The following is a 17074-nucleotide window of genomic DNA, read 5'->3' on the forward strand; positions in this document are numbered from 1 at the left end:
TTGATAAGAATGAACTATGGAGAAATTAAAGACAATTTCAAATTCAACTTCTGCCTAAATTTTTTCACTTACTATCATTAGTATAGTATTACCATTTTCACATTGTTATATAGCTGAAGAGTACCATAGTTGAAAGACATCAGGACTACAGTGGGTGGTAGGAAAAACAGAAAATTGCCCTCCACATGCAAGCCGTGACTCTTAAAACAGACGCTTGATTTTCAAAATATGATGACCATGCAAATTTCACTAATTTCATCCGATTGTGTGCATTCCCAGGATTTCTATCAAGTTAGTTGTACTTAGAGTACTATTCAACAGAGCTGCAAAACATGACCTCAGAGGTCAATTCCTCAGGGGCTGAGTCAACAAATAATCCAAATTCAGAGAAGGCTGAGCATGTATTCACTGACTATGGAATGGATTAACTATTTGGGTATCACCTGATTATTTCTGACATGGGTTTAGTGCAGTTTTACTTCTTTATTTTTTTTTCCCTACATGGTTACCCAGACCTAAATCCTTAGACTAATTTATAACTTTACAGCCTATAAACATAATCTAGCATATGTTAGCCTACTTTTAGGACTAGTAAGACCTTTAGAGCATGCATTTCTTCACCAGTTTATACAGTAGTATGAATATATACCTATTGGGTATACAGACAAATCCGCATGAGTTGACTCAATCTTAAGATTTAAGGCGTGATATCACCAGATAAATACCACTACAAACCACTACACCATTTCAAAACATTACAAAAGTTATCCCATTTATAATATTATGTTGAGGTAAAACAATAATATTAAATGTCAAAAAAATAAACAGTTTTTAAAAGTTCAACATTTTAAGTTAATTTATTCAACGTGTCTTGCAATGAATGGATTATTTTAAACATTGAAAAGCTTCTGCTGTGGAATTCCTGTTGTGCCTACCTGGTGTAACTACCCCTCTGTGTTTTCATGAATTTCTTGGAACCCAGCACTTGCTATAACTATGGAAAAAAAACATCAAGTTGTTATTAGGTGCAAGAGTTCAAAAACATTCGCTGTGGAAGAGATTCCACTATGTTATATAACACTTTAAAGAATTCATTGGGAAATATAATCCTTGCTTTACTTCAGAAAAATGAGTGCTAGTAACTAGAATATGAAGAAATACGTACTCTTGAATACAAATTTCAAAAATACACAGCAAAGAAAGATAGGTCTGATTCCAGCTTGCTTACCTCCTCTGTGCATGTTGGACCTTCAAAAGGTGAGTCTATTTGTTTTCCTCTCTGTCTCTGGATGCTTGGCTGAATGCCTCTGTGTCCCAGTTTGAAGTAAAACCAAACCAATTTTCTGTTCTGTATCTTTACATCCTAGCTAGGCCTCCTCTAACTGTCTGAAATTAACGGCATATTGTGGAGAAAACTGCTCATTCTCAGAATGATAAGACCAATGTTTGTGCTCCATGCCAAGGAATGGTATGCAGGGAGGCCCTTGCTTATACTTATTGCCGTAACAACCAAGGTCAGCCAATTTCGTTATTTGCCCCCTTTAGAGGGTCGGAAATGGAAAAAACGTAGAGGGGTCACATCGATGGGGAGGAGCAGACAGGACAGGTGACCCAAACCTGACCAACTGGGGTATTCCATCCCATCTGCCCCATGCTCAGTATAAAAGCTGAGGGATCAAAGGGTCAGCCCCTTCCTGCGATGGCCGACGTCCAGAGAGGACTCTGTCTGTTCATCTGCTTTTGATCCTGATCTGTGTGTTCCTGACTCCAAAGCTGGAATCCAGTTCCCATTCGTCGCTGAGTCCAGTCTGGGACTTCCCCAGTGCCTGCCAGTGACGTGACTGTCATCCTGGGAGCTTGATACGGTTTTGTATATATTGAATCTATTTCATTATTTTCTTCTTTATTTTTATTTTAATATTAATTCTTCATTAAAGTAGTTTAGTTCATTCTAAACTTCTGAATCTCCTTATCTCTTTCTCTCCTCTCTCCTCTTTTGGGGGGGGGGGGGGGAGGGAGAGGGGAGGGAAGGGCCATCTGTCGGTCTGGTTTCGGTAAATTCGGCCGAAACCATGACACTCTGCTAACGCATCTCCAAAACACATGGGAACTTTGTTGCAATGAGGGGAAAAAAATACAACATTGCTTGGTTCAAACGAGACGGAGCACATGGTAAATTTTATGGTCTTCCCCCTACTGCTTTCAGTTATCTGTTCAGTCTTCTATAGTCTCTGCCCAAATTAAATAAAAGCACAGAGACTGGCAGCAACATGTCCTCTGCTTGAAGATACAGAATAAAACCTGAGAAGTGAGGGGGATGGTGGAACAAAAAAGCCTTGTATTCTAACTACAGCTGTCTGCTGCACTGACGAGTAAGTAGATTGGCATAACACAGCTTACTGGTTTGGACAGCAGATCTGCAAAAAAACCACAAAGCATAGTCAAAAATGATCTTTCAGCTTGTTCATCTACAGATTACTGGTTGTATTCAGAGATGGAAAAAAAACATTTTTTCCACCAGAGAGTTCAAAACTGTAATAATTTTTTTCCTTCAAAGCAAATGGTATACAACACATTTTTAGAGGATTTCAAAATACTTCATTAAACCTGGGAAGCTGTTGATCTGGGGTGTCAGAAAAAAAATGAACTTTTACTTCTAACTGGCACCATGTGAGGACATACTTCAGCAGTACTGCCAAGACAGTGATAATGAAAGCAAGCACTGGTACTCTTGTAATTCTGGGTACTCTTGTAATTCCTCTGGAGAGCCACTGATTTGCACAGGATTCCTTAAAGTCTACTTGTCTCAAAGAAAAGAAACTGTGCAAAAAAGGTCAGAGGGAGTTAAAAAGCACTAAAGAAGGCATGCTTATCTAAACATTTTCAGGCAAGAAGGCTAGAGCTCAGTTCCTCCACAGTGGACAACTGAGAAGAAGCAATACCTGAAAGTGTTAGGGGATTAACTAGGGAACAATTAAGTACCTTTAACTCTTGGAAAACCATCAAGTTGAAGATACTCAACTTTATGAAAGAGTTGTTCTTGCATTCCAGATGGCTAGCACGAGTGAGGCACTGAAAACCACCTGTAACTGCTGATACTAGTTCACGTTCTGCAGAGAGCCTATACTTGTGGTCATTCCTCACAAAGCTGAAGCAGCTTCTGCCCTGCCCAGCATCCCTTATCTCAGAAAATTTAGGGCTTCAGTCTATGGAGACTACAAAGGTGGTGCCATTTTAGAGATCAAGATGGACAAACGAGATAAAAGAAGGATCCAAAGTTCAAGAAAAGGGAAAATATTGCCTTAAGCTGAGAATGTACAACCTGTGTTTCTGCAGAAAACAAGGGCCAAATTTTCAGTAGGAATTCTGCAAAATCTCCTCTGCTCCAATACCTCTGAGGTACCTCAGAGATAAACGCAGATATCATTTGAACATCCTTAAGTGCTTTGGTTCCTCCCGATCCCCTCACTTCCCAGATCTAGGACTTTTCTTTTTGAATGACAGATGGCTTATTAGAAAACAATAGTACAAAATCCTTACATGTAGGCAAAAACTACTTAAGAGAATGTTCTTTTCTGATATAGTGCTTTTATAATGAGAGATAGCTTCTAATCTCACTCGATAGCCTACATTCTGCAATTTACATGAAATGTGATTAATACCCTATTTCCATATTTGAGTCCCTGACAATATTAGTACTCTTATTCCTACCATCTAAGAATTTTTTAACTGTAATATGATAAAATTATTACAGTATTCGATTCTCTGAAACCTACCAAGAAAAAAAAAGTGATAACTAGCACAAAGATGAGATAAACTTAATGATACATAGAAATAGTTTTGTTATCTTGAAGATATTCTGAAAATATATTAAAAAAAAAAAAGGCTAAAATCCTGAATTTATTTTACATTTTGCTTCTGGACAAAATTTTTGCATTAAAAATTCTGAACTGAATAAATTCTTTTGGTGACAAATCAATAAACTGAAGAATAAAATTTTTAATATTATCACTAAGACTGTGCAAGAAAAAGGAGGGATTACTTTTCCAGAAAATCTTTGTGAACTCTTGATCTAGCCACAAGAAAGTACTACTACTGAAAGATTAGTTCAAAATAAATAATAAATAAATAAGGGACAGAGGGACCTACAACTGCTTTAAATCAAACTACTGCCAATAGAAAAAAAAAAAAAAAAGAAAAAAACCTGCTCCTACATTAGCTTTTGCTTGAGAATTCCTTTCTCAATACTTTAATCACCTCTGAGAGTCATGTGGCCTTTCTCAGACCATTATGGGTGTCAGTACCACAGGACATCAGGCAAACCTTACCACAACATCTGTGTGCATCTAACTTATTTTGCAATGTTTTATTAATCACTTAAACTAGAAACTATAAAAACAGATTTAATTAACTAATTAAAGAATGAGCAGATAGCATGGCAGACAGCCCTATGGATAGATAAAAATGAGAGTAGCTGACAGGAATCCAGTCTACAGCAAGAATAGAGAGTACTGTGGAATGCACAGTATGGTTGTTAGATATCCTTTAGTAATAAATATTGAAAATTTCAATTGCTCCAGTAGTGAATTATCTGCTTTAACCACTCCAAGCAACTATGACAAATGCACATTTTATACAATTAAAGCTGTACAGGAGGAGCAGATGAATATTTGCTTAATTTTTAATAAACAGGGACAATATAATATGCAGGTGGTACAAACAGGGAAATAGGAGAGGAGGAAATGTCACATGAGAGCTTCTGCACTTCCCTATCATATTTGTAGCTTACTTTCATTTCCATTGTGAATTGACAGTATGATCAAAAAGCAATTTGAAGCTATTTTTCCTTCCAAACCTGAAACTATTTTAGGTGTTCTTGATCAAAGTTACAATGGTGAGGGATCCAAAGGGAATGTGAGGTCACATCAATATATTTAGTTGTTACTAGTCAAGGAAGATACAGTAGTAGACACGGTGTCCATCATGAATAAAGAATGGTCACATGCTAGGAATTCCCACTTTCAACTTTTTGGTGTTGAAAGGCAAGAGCTACTTGGCTCATATATCAGAATCTAACATCCCAGGTCTTCTTTTAGTTCAATTCCTCTATGATTTTTAGCATCTGCAATACCTGAACTTGACTAAAAACCAAAACAAACCAGAATGCTGGAGTTTCTTACTGATTAGTCATTCCACTTTTAGCATATCTACTTCTAAAGTGAGTTAGAACTTAAATCTTATCTCACACATAGCACCTCCTTTAGGTGCTGAGGAGTTACATCACCCTCCTGCCACAATTTTCCTTATCTGTTAAACTAAGATAATGCCACTTACCACAATTAATGTAAAATATTAATACATGAAAAATAATTTTTACAGGAAGACACATACTGAAAAAGCTAAGAATTAATTCTGTGGCCTCCTCCTGCAATTTTACTTAGAAAAGAGCAACACCTAGAACACACAAAAGCAGGGCCAGGACGTCATTGCAGCTGGCAATATGTGCATGCAAAAGCACAACAATGGTCTCTGCCTAAACCTAGCTTACTACAAACTGCTCTAATAAAGCAGTGAAAATCTTTTAATGTTATGTAGATTTTCCCAAAATCTGACTTTGGAAAGAAAAGCTAGAACTAATCCTACCCTCTTGCAAAAAATAAAGGCTTGACACAAAAAGCCTCAGTATAAACAATAAAAAATAATTGTTCCCAATAGTTAATAAATTAATACATAAACATTTGCAAGCAGTATGGTTTTACCTTCAGTTTAAATCAAAAGTATGTAATTAGGGAAAGGTGAATTCTAAGAAAGCCCATGATAAATTCACAGAAATAAGAGGGGTAATTCCTCAAAAACATGTAGAATATTTCTACAAAACACATAGGAAATGTCTTGGAAAGCAGAGACAAAATTCCTTGAATTTACAGGAGAAAATATCTGGACAGCACAGAAAAAATTCCTGGAGGGCAGAAGGGAATTTCTAGAAAGCAGAAGGAAAATTTTCTAAAACGCACAAGGTCAATTCCTACAAAGGACAGAGAGAAAATCTACAAAGCCCCTGGAGAATTCCTCCCTGAAGGGGAGATTTCTCAGAAAGCACAAAGAAAAGTCCCAAAACACAAGAGGTAACATTCCTAGGAAGGGGACAGGGAGACTTCCTGGGGAGCACATGGAAATTCCTGGAATTAAGAGATGGAATTTCTAGAAGGCACATTGGCAATTCCTAGAACACATGGGGGGAAATTACTGGGCAGCATACAGAAAATTCCTAGAAAGCATGTGGGAAATAATCCTGGAAAGTGATGAGGAAATATACTTAGAAAGCAGAAGGTGGAGTTTCCTAGAAAATACAGTGTAAACACCTAGAAAGCTGAGGGGTAAATTTCTAGATAGCCAGACAGGAATTCCTAAAAAGGACATGGAGACTTTCCTAGAGACTCAGACAGTCAGGTCTTTCCTACACAACATTACGCTCTAGCTTGAACAATTGCATCGGTTTTTGTCTGTGCAGAGACCAGAAGTTCTAGGACACGTTATCACCCCTTCCCTCAGTGACAAAGAAAAATAACTTGGCAGTGCAAACAAAGATAAAGCCATCATTTAGGTCAAACACTTCTAGATACTTTCTCTTCTAGGCTCATCTGTTTGTTTTATTCTACAGCCACTAAGGGCCAGACACACAAAGGAAATAAGGCAGAAGGTAGGGGTGACCTTCCCTACTGCATGTTGCAGGCACTCGAAGTCTGAACACACATAAAAACATAAAATTCTGCTTTCACACATGCCCCCAACTGCCACAGTTGTACGAGGAAAAATACAGCTCAAAAGTTATCTTGCATCTCAGTCTAAATCGGGGTTCCAGTGCAGTCTGCTCTGGTGGCTGCTTAGCTGTGGATGCTCAGAGAGCACTCAAAGCATTTCTGTAGGAATGCTTTCGACCTTGGGAGCTCAAGCAGCAGGCTGCCGTGCCCTGCGCAGCCACACAGGCAGGCCACGGGGAACACAAACACCCCTGCTGCTGACAGACCTAAGTCCACAACTTGCACTCTCTCTGAAGACTATGACATTTTAGGCTTATCAGGGATCAGGGCAGACTCTGCCAGCTCTTCTGTTGTGACCATATAGAGTGTGCACCATGCCTCCTCCTTTGAACATGTGTTAAAAGAAGGTTTAGACCGCCTCAGTTGAGGAGGGGAACGGTGTAGGGTTGTCTTGCAGCTGAAGCCCTTGGAACAAAAAGGACCAATGACACATCCCTTCCTGCAGAACAAACACTACTCTAAGGCAGACATATCTCCCCATACGCAACAGAATGAGATCTTAAGTATCCTTTATATCTTAGACACCTAGAAGTACTGTGATGTAGCACTGATCAGGAGTATATTTCAAATATTTTGTTGATCTAATTATAAACATGCCAGTGTTTCAGGGCTTTAGAAATACTTATAGATAATTGCGAGCAACAGTCAGTAGCTATTAACACAGATATCTCTGACGTCCATCTATTAGCACCTTTTATTCAAAATTTTAAAATACCTCAATGGGAGATTTTGAGAAGCACAAGTAACAAACAGGCACAGGATTCCCATTCACTTTCATTGGTCATTAAAATAAAGGAGGAAAAATGCACATCAGGCTCAGCACCAAATTAACTGGTCCTACCACATTAAAAAAACCTCCAAAACTACTGAAGGGTCTGCTGTGGAGAGTTTGGCTTACAAGTCTGAAAAGCAAGGATTCAGTTTTAAGAAAAAGTCTCTACTAAATAGCAGACATTCCTGTCTGTGCTGCTGACGACATCTGTGCTATAAAATCTGCTGTGAACAAGCTACATATCTGTTCTGTACAAGGCTAACACTTTAGTCTCTGCTATGAAGACAGATCTCCCATTGACAATATCAGAGGTGGTAAAAATGATTGCAGGAACAGATCCTACATTTCAATAGTTCACTTTATTTATGGTCGTTTACCAAAAAGTATTCTAGAACATGTCCAATTACTCCATCCATCCAGATACAGTAAAATATATTTATATCAGTTTCAAACTGTCTATAAAGTGTGTGCAAAAGCTCATGAAAAAAGAGAAATTCTACTGACAAGCTGCAAGAACCTTAAAGCATCTCAAAGTGGCTGCAAGACAATGAAAAGTCAACTGGAGTGTTAATTTAGCACAACGACCTTGAGTTGTCAGTACAAACACACAGACAGATACACAAGAATTTTAACAACTGGTCAGAGATGAATGTTATTCACATAAGAAAGCTGTCACGAAGAGATAGGAAAAGTCATCCATACCTTCCTTTCTTTGGTGACTTCTGAAGATCCTATAGTGGAACCATAAATGTGATGAAATAAATGCAGACTTCATTTACACTGAGAGGTTTATGGTAATTCCAGTGAAATCAATGAAGTTACTCTGCAGGTCAGTGGGATCAGAATCAAACCCTAAGTGATTAAAATCAACAGAGCACATCATCTGCTGATACTACTGCCCAAAAAATTGCAATAAGCCCCAGGCATGCTATTACCAGATTACATGATTTCACTGTCAGGTTGATGTGTTTGAAAAGCAACAGCAAACTGTGGAGGATTTAATTTTCACAGGGAAATGATCCTTTCTTTCAATTAAAAGGACAAGACCATGTAATTTCTTCAAAGTTGAAACTAAGTTTTTGTTCTTTGCCTGTAAAATGCTAGACAGAAACATTCTTGCCCTGTATTTTACGAGAAGAATTATTGTTATCTGTGGCTGGAAAGCAAAAAACATGAAATGTTGATTTTGCTTAAGAATGCCATACAGTGCTTACCATGCAGCACCACCAGAGATCACAATGCTGTGGATTCCACCATTACAGTTCACTTAGCACTGTGAAGGGATCCTGCAAACAGCAGTAGCATTGGCCACAAATTTATTTAGTTCTTAGTGATGGTAAGGTGTAAAAACAGATTTGTCCTTCCAAAGTCAGACAGAAGCTTGTGTCAATAAAGACTAATGCGATTACAAAAATTCTGGCTCGGGAAACTTCTGAGAGATAAAGTAAACTGATGTGTTACAGTATGAACTCAGTACTTCTAAATATCTGACAAAGATCATTCCTTAATTCCACCAACACTGAAAATCTGTTAATGTTTTTAACCTTTTCATATTTTGACTGCAATTTCCTTTCTGAAATCTTCCTAAACCCTTGCTCTCTGCATTTCAGAGTGCTAGGATGCTCAGTTAATTACTCTGAACTAGTAAAGTAGACAAAAAACTTCACAGCTTTCTAGCTGAAAAAAAAAATAATCAGCCAATATGCAGTCTTTATTAAGTTGGGACAGTCTTTTTAAGATTACTTGCAGTTACTAGTTAGTAAAATTTAGCAAAGCAGAGGTCAAGTTGGAAGTTTTTGGCAAAATAGAGTCTGGAAGCACAGACAAAAAAGGTACTTAATTTTTCACAGCTCTGATTCAAGATTTCGGGCTGCCTGTCTGCACTCACATCTGTCCTACTCCACGTTTGGCAGGAATACAGGGTGAATGTTCACACTCACAAAGTGCCAAGGCAGTCTGAGGTGCTTAAAAATCATATCTGGAAGTCTTGACAGCAGAAGGAATTTATTCTGACTCCACCAAAACTGGACCAGCCAAAGACCAAATTTAGTAGACGCTACCAACTGCTACATTTGAAACTACCAGAGAAGCATACCAAATATGCAGCTAAGCCCAAGGGACTGGGAAACAACTAATGAAATACATGGGAAAATCTCAATGTTTGGCAGCCAAGAACAAGAAAACAACAGTTCAGACAAGAAAAACGTAATTAACTGTTGCCTGCTGAGTTGTGTTTTAAATTCTTTCCTGTACTCAGTAACTAGAATGCCCAACCTGAAACTGTGACTGAAAAATGTCTCAGTATTAACACCTGGATCTCAGGCAACTCTGTTTGACATTGTAACATTCATATAATCTGCTAGGCAGTTATCAGCACACAAGCCTGCAACAAGGCCATTCCATTAAATAATATTTTGGTTTCATCAGCAAAATAATGAAAATCTTTAAATAAGGAAATCTATGCTAAGGTGTTACACTATATAGTTACAACCAGTGTCAGAGAGAGTTACAGAAAACCTAGCAATCGACACTTCCAGTGTATATGAATAAAACATGATTTTTAGACAAAAAAAATTCCAATGCCTAGGGTAACCATCAAAATACACTCTTACAAAATGTACAAATACATATGTGAATATACCACCTCTATACATGTCAATATGCCATCTATACAGGTCCGTCTACTTGAACTCATGCAAAGCATTTGACACTCTCTGGCATGACATCCTTGTCTCTAATTGGAGAGACATGGATTTGATGGATGGACCACTTGATGGGTAAGGAATTGGCTGGATCATCACACTGAAAGAGTTGCAATGTCCAGTTGCATTGAGCTCAAAGGCTCAATGTCCAGGTGGTGACCAGTGACAAGTGGCATTCCTCAGGGCTTGGTACTAGGACTGTCGCTGTTTAACATCTTTGTCAGTGACATAGGCAATGGGACTGAGTGCACCCTCAGCAAATTTGCCAATGACACCAAGCTGTGTGGTGCGGTTTACACGCTGGAGGGAAGAGATGCCACCCAGAGGGACCTGGACAGGTTTGAGAGGTGGGCCTGTGCAAACCTTGTGAAGTTCAACAAGGCCAAGTGCAAGGTCCTGCACCTGGGTCAGGGAAATCCCAGACCCAAATACAGGTTGGCTGGAGAATGGCTGGAGAGCAGCCCTGAGGAGGAGGACTTGGGGGTGTTGGTGGGTGAGCAGCTCAACATGACCCGGCATTGTGTGCTGGCAGACTAGAAAGCCAACTGCATCCTGAGCTGCATCAAAAGAAGTGTGGCCAACGGGTTGAGGAAGGTGATTCTGCCCCTCTAGTCTGCTCTCATGAGATCCCACCTGGAGTGCCGTGTCCAGTATGCATTTGTAATTCTATTTCATATCCTGCAATGGGATCCTATAGCTGTTGTCCAGGTAGAATTTTATTTGAAGTGCACCACAATATCGACAAATCCATAAATGCAAGGCACTGGGAATGGTTTTGCCTAAAATAATCAAACGTAAAGAAAGACCTTCATACAAGAAATATGGCTGACTACATGTACATATAACTTCACTGATAAATGCACCCCAAAACAACACTTTTATCATCTATTTCAATTTATTATTTTATGTGAATCTTTATGTTGCTATACATAAAAAAATACAAAATCCTAAATTACTTTTTTATCTCTCATTTTGTTCAAATGTTTCACAACTTAAGCCTATCATATTACAAGGCTCTTCAGAAGACTTAAATAGTATTAAAATACTATCTTCAATTTGAAGGGCAAAGTACCTGGAAAATTAAGGTCACATAATGTTACAAAACCTAATGGAGTATAGATTTCTGCTTCAAGTACTTCAACCAGAAACCTCAATAATCTTAAATCTGTCTCTCCTAGACATAATAAGTTTTAAAAGTTTGAATGAATTTCAGAGTATGTTTTGTATACCCTGTAATTTCTGAGCACGGTAAAAAGAAGTATTAAGTTGAGAATACTGAGCTGCTATAGGAAAGACGAATCTTTCAAAACAAAAGCACTCTTACAGGACATTAGGAATAGATAGCTGCAGTAATGTATTTTGAACCAGTAAATATGATGGTCATTTCTTGCACCACATTTTTTGTTTCTTGCCATGCTGCAATACAGGGTTTTTTTAATACCTGATCTTTTATGGTCAACATCAGCCAAGAAAAGACACCACACTACTGTTCATCCTCCAGAAAAGACCAGAGACAGCATGTCTGAGAGCCTGAGCCCTGCTCAGCACAGGGAAGAGCCTGTACTACGACAAACCCCTGCAGCCTGCTCAGCAGTTTGCAATGACAGTATGTGAGCAAGCATCAGATTACAGAGCTGTGACCTGTTGGTAGGAATTCTGCTACCTTTCCAGCTACCAAATAATGTAGGTCTAACTCCATCACTTGCCTAGAAGTAAAACCAGACCCTTATAAAATAACCCTTATAAAATAACCTCAGATGCCAGACATGGAGAAAGTAATTGGCAGCCATGACTTGCTCAACTGCACAGCAGAACTCCATCCACATTACTCCAGTTGTCCATACAAAAGGAAGTGGAAAGAAATTGCCTTTGCCTAATCTGAACCAAAGTTAGTCATGAAAAAAAAGAAATCTGCCTATGTATTTACATAAGTTACATTAAAAATCCTCCTGAAACCTACAGAAAAATCAGCAAGAACTGAATCCAAAGCCAAATGAACACTGTGTTGCTCATAGGCAGGAAGACCAAGTACTACATTTGTTTTGTTTGAAGCAGTGGCTAAAGAAAGCAGGTTTAAACAACTTTTTTTTCCCCCTCCAAATGAGCTTGGAAAATTTTAACCCTTCCTTTAGAGGCTCATGGAGCTTAGAAACCTGGTTTCCAACAGATTCTGATGTACACATGATACATTTTAAATAGAGTACCATTTTAGGCATAAAATCCTTAAGGTAAAATAAATTTTAAAAAAATCCACATTAAACTAACCTTTGAAAGAATGCTACCACTAAGACCTTATTTGAAGACTGTAAGATGAAAAATAATACCAAAACATTGCAGCCTCTTTCCAGGAAATGTCTGGCTAGCCATCTCCATGAAATATTGGAAGTGCTGTCACAAGACCCCACTTTATCACATACTGTGTTCATGTAGGTTTTTTCCTCCATGCACTGAGATTATAAATACATCAAGCGAGGGACCTATTACCTGTTTGGCACAAGTCTATTACTCTATGGTCCACTGGAAATGTAGAATACGTTATACATTTGACTAAGTTGAAAAGAATTGTATCTCATATTTCTGGATATGTCTCGAGGAAATTTGAACAACAGAAAAACACAAAAACCAGCTACTGTGATAAAATGTATTGTTTACCAGTTAGATTACTGAGGCCACTGAGACTATGGCCAAACTGAGGAACAAGTACTCCCTACTGTGCACCACGAAGCCCTGATTCTTTGGTAATACACATCAGGAACTGGACTGTGATATGGTTGCTTTCCAGTACACACATCAGGTTTTTATGGAAATGGATGCTTCAGGAGAGGCTGGGTCTTGCTCTGCACATGTTGGAACATGTGAAAGGGCAAAGCAGAAAGCAGGAGCCTTCTCTGGCTTAGACAGTGTCATGGGGAGGTAAGTACTTGTCTAGAGGCAGATGAATGCAAATTCTCAGTTGCACGTGTAGCTTATCTTTGCTATTTGCAAAAATAAACCTTTTCTTCCTCATAGATCATCTTCTAACTTCAAAAACTATAATAAAAGTGTTACAATTAAAAGAAAATCTAACACCTAGAAGTTAACCACCCTGTGGCCAAGTACAAGACATAATACAATGACAGAAGGTAAGGGGCTATTTCCTAGGTGGATGAGAACCAGTGCTCACATGGGGTAGATGATTCCACTAGAGACTCGATTTTGACTTGCAGCTGGCTTCCAGGACAACCTGACACCAGTCTTGGTAACGCCCATTAGCTTATTTCTTGCCACGTCTGAGATCTGTCTAACTGAGATGCTCTTCCACATGCATACTCCCTCAACCAGAACAAAACGCAGATGTTGCATAGCAGCAACATTTAAACTGTGAGTTGTGTGGGTCACACAACTCTGAGCTCCCTGACACAACCTATGAAGAAAAGATCTTGTGCAGCATGTAGTTGCGAGAGTACTTTAAAAAAATTTGTAACGACACCGGGAAGTGTTCCCCACACCAGCGTCACATCAAAGATTCATGGTGCCACAACAAGCTTAACTGACCCTGAAGAGCTTGTTATGAGATTCTTATGCAATAAGCCTGGGTTGAACTGCAAACATTGCTTGACCAAAATGAAGAATCTATGCAAGAATAAAAAGGACAAGTAAATTCAGGTAAAACGACCAGAATAAGAATAAGAATAGCATAGGTTTTATTGGGAGTCTTTCACCTGAAGCACTTCACAGACCCCTCTCATGCTGTGGAAGCTGTACAAGTAGAATACATGAGCACTACACAATACTTCATGACAGGATCAGAAACCAGATTTCTATCTGAAACTGCTTGGGGTATTTCTGGTGCCTAGCTGAACTGTGGCATGGATGCCAAGCATCACTACTGCCTTCAGTTGAAACCTCTTGTGAACTGACCCAGTCACAGTCTGCTGGTCCATATTTTTAAGTATTGATATAACTTCTCTGTTTTTTTTCCCCATATACAGCAGTTATGAGAGGCCATTACCACTGAATGAGGAAAAAAACCCCTGAAATAATGTCCTCAAAATCCAGAACACCATATACAAACCTACCCCAGACAAAGGTGTTTCAAAACCATTGCACCAAGGTCTGTGCCTGCACCTGACTGCTGTGAGACATCCATGATGCGCAGAAGAAAAACAAATTAATACATGTAACATGTTCATCTGGGCAGGTAGTGAGAAGAATTCCAGCACAGGAACTTTAATGCAATCACCATTCTGGTTTCATACCAAGAATATCTACAAAACCATTAATTTTGGTTACTCACTCAGGTTAGGATGACGGCATTAAAATTGTGCTTCCATACATTAAGAACAATAGATTGACCTTGATGCCAAAATTATGTAGTAATTAGGAGCATGAATGAAATTACATCGTGTGATGTTTAGCAGTCATTTAACATTTAAGACCAGAATAGTCCAACTGCAGTTACTCAGGTACTTCATACCAAAATACAGAATGTAAACCCCCCAAAAAATTGTAAATGTGCAAGAAAACACAAGCTCAAATTCTAGCTACCAGTCACAAATGCATAGAATTTATTTGGTAAACAAGTTATTTTCAATCATGTCTACTGCATCATCTATTTCACCCACAAGGTGGCATCTTTATTCTATGTTTTCTTTCTTTAATATCCCAGATAAGACCAACCTATCTTTTATGAAAAAATGAAAAGTGGAGGCCACTGTACAAAGACATGTTAGAATTTATATTCAGAAATCATCAATACTTCTTTCCTTAAGATCAAACGTTTACTGAATTTACCATTGAGATAGGAATCAATTTGCAAGCCATGGCATCCAGTTCAATATTTTTCCAATTCAATTTATCTACTAAATATAAAAGACAAATTGCTTTAGACACGATTGCAGGAAATCTCTTGGTACTCTGTGTACTACTGATACTTGGTATTCGCAGTATTAAAGCCTTAAAAATGAAAACTCTATAAGCATGTATAAAGCTAGCTTAACCTGTAAAGCTAGCCCTACACCTGTCTGATACTGATCCAAAAGGTTCAGTCATTCAATACTTACACCCAAATATCTGAATTTTAGAAGTTATATAAAGTTTAACATTAAAAAGTAAAATCAAACATCAGCTAAATACGTGCCTGCCAAAAAAGTATTCTACACTGTGTGAAGTTAGATGGTAGTACCTATATTATACAGATGAACAGCTATATCATTATGCATTTAAAATAAATTATAAAATTACAAGTAATTACAGATTCTACTGTGTCTGGAAAAAATGCGCTGAAGGTAGCACTAATGAATAATTAATTGTAAATTACAGAAAGATTTCTTAGATGACAGTAAAGCAGATTTTAATGCAAGATCACAAATAAAGTAATTATATTGAGGAGAGGAAAAAGCTAAGCGACAAAACCTGCTTTTCTCTCTAACAGTTGTTTTAATCCTGCTGTCTTGTTTTCATCACTGTTCTTATAGGTTTGGTTTTCTGCCATAATCGAATGTACGTATTCCTTAATTCCATATTTTGTTATCATGTTCTGGGAAGGTACCAAGTTTTCTTTTACATTAAATAAAAAATTTTGCAGGAACACACATGGTTGCGTGCACACAAACACATGCTAAGCTAACTATGTGAAAAGAAATCAAAATATCAAATGTAATTTCAAAGATCGACTCTCAAATATTGGAAGGGAGGAAAAGGGTACAGAAAACTGCTCCTAGGATCTTCCCAAGTATATCACATTCATGCATTTTACTTAGATCTCTTGAAAATGAAAACTCAGCGGTAATAAATTAAATGTCATTCATCTTTATAGTGCCATCAATGTGCAATTTGAACACTCATAAAAACCAGAAATCTATCAAAATATAAGAATACAAACAGGGGAATGTGAATTATATGCGCTGTTATAAGATTGTATTTACTGAATAGAAATGTTAAGACTAGAAGTTAATTCTTACAGTTACTTTACTTTGTCCATCCAATACAACTTTCTATATTCCTTCCTAAAGATTGCCTACCATTAAACTTAATGCACTTGTTCCAAACTTCTTCAGTCTGAAGACTCCTAAAAGTACTGTTGTTTTAGTAACAACACAAAAAAATTTCAGAAATTTTGCACAGACTGCTGTAAAATGAGTATGAAACTGTTTCCATAGTTTAAAAACTAGTGTAAGTGAAATAAGATATGCAAGAAAAAATCCCCCTCTTACATAAATAATTATCTTAGGCATTGCCCTGTGGCACTGAAATAGCCTCCAATAAACTATATACACCTGTTGTGATGGTATTAAAGACTTGTTCTAATATAACTTCCTACCTTCTCTCTAAACTTATGGCTTATAAATCATCTAGATAAAGAGAAAAGATAAATTAAACCTATAACTTTTCTACACCTACATGCTAAAAATGTGAGAAATCAGACAAGTTCAAATTAAGACTTTTCAGCCTTGGATAAAGAAGCAGGTGAAAACACATTGTTTCAATGAAAACACATTTTTTCAATGAAAAGCATCAAACAAACAAGCAAACAAATGAAAAGTCTATTTAATTGGTCTTTTGGTAGCAGGTACAGGAGTATGAAAGAATCAGCAGCTACCTGGTAACCTCATAAATAATACCTTTAGTCTGAATTTATAATCTATTACTTAATGAAAATTTATTAATAAAAAAACCCACCTTAATGCCTCTCAAATTTGCGAGCTGGACCAGTATGAGAATAGAAGAAAGGAGATTTTTGTTATACATGTAATTGCCCTATGTGTCCAGCCGCGGTCAACAGAGACAGTGTTATTTGA

Source organism: Numenius arquata, chromosome 6 (genome assembly GCF_964106895.1).
Source record: "Numenius arquata chromosome 6, bNumArq3.hap1.1, whole genome shotgun sequence".
Taxonomy (NCBI): domain Eukaryota; kingdom Metazoa; phylum Chordata; class Aves; order Charadriiformes; family Scolopacidae; genus Numenius; species Numenius arquata.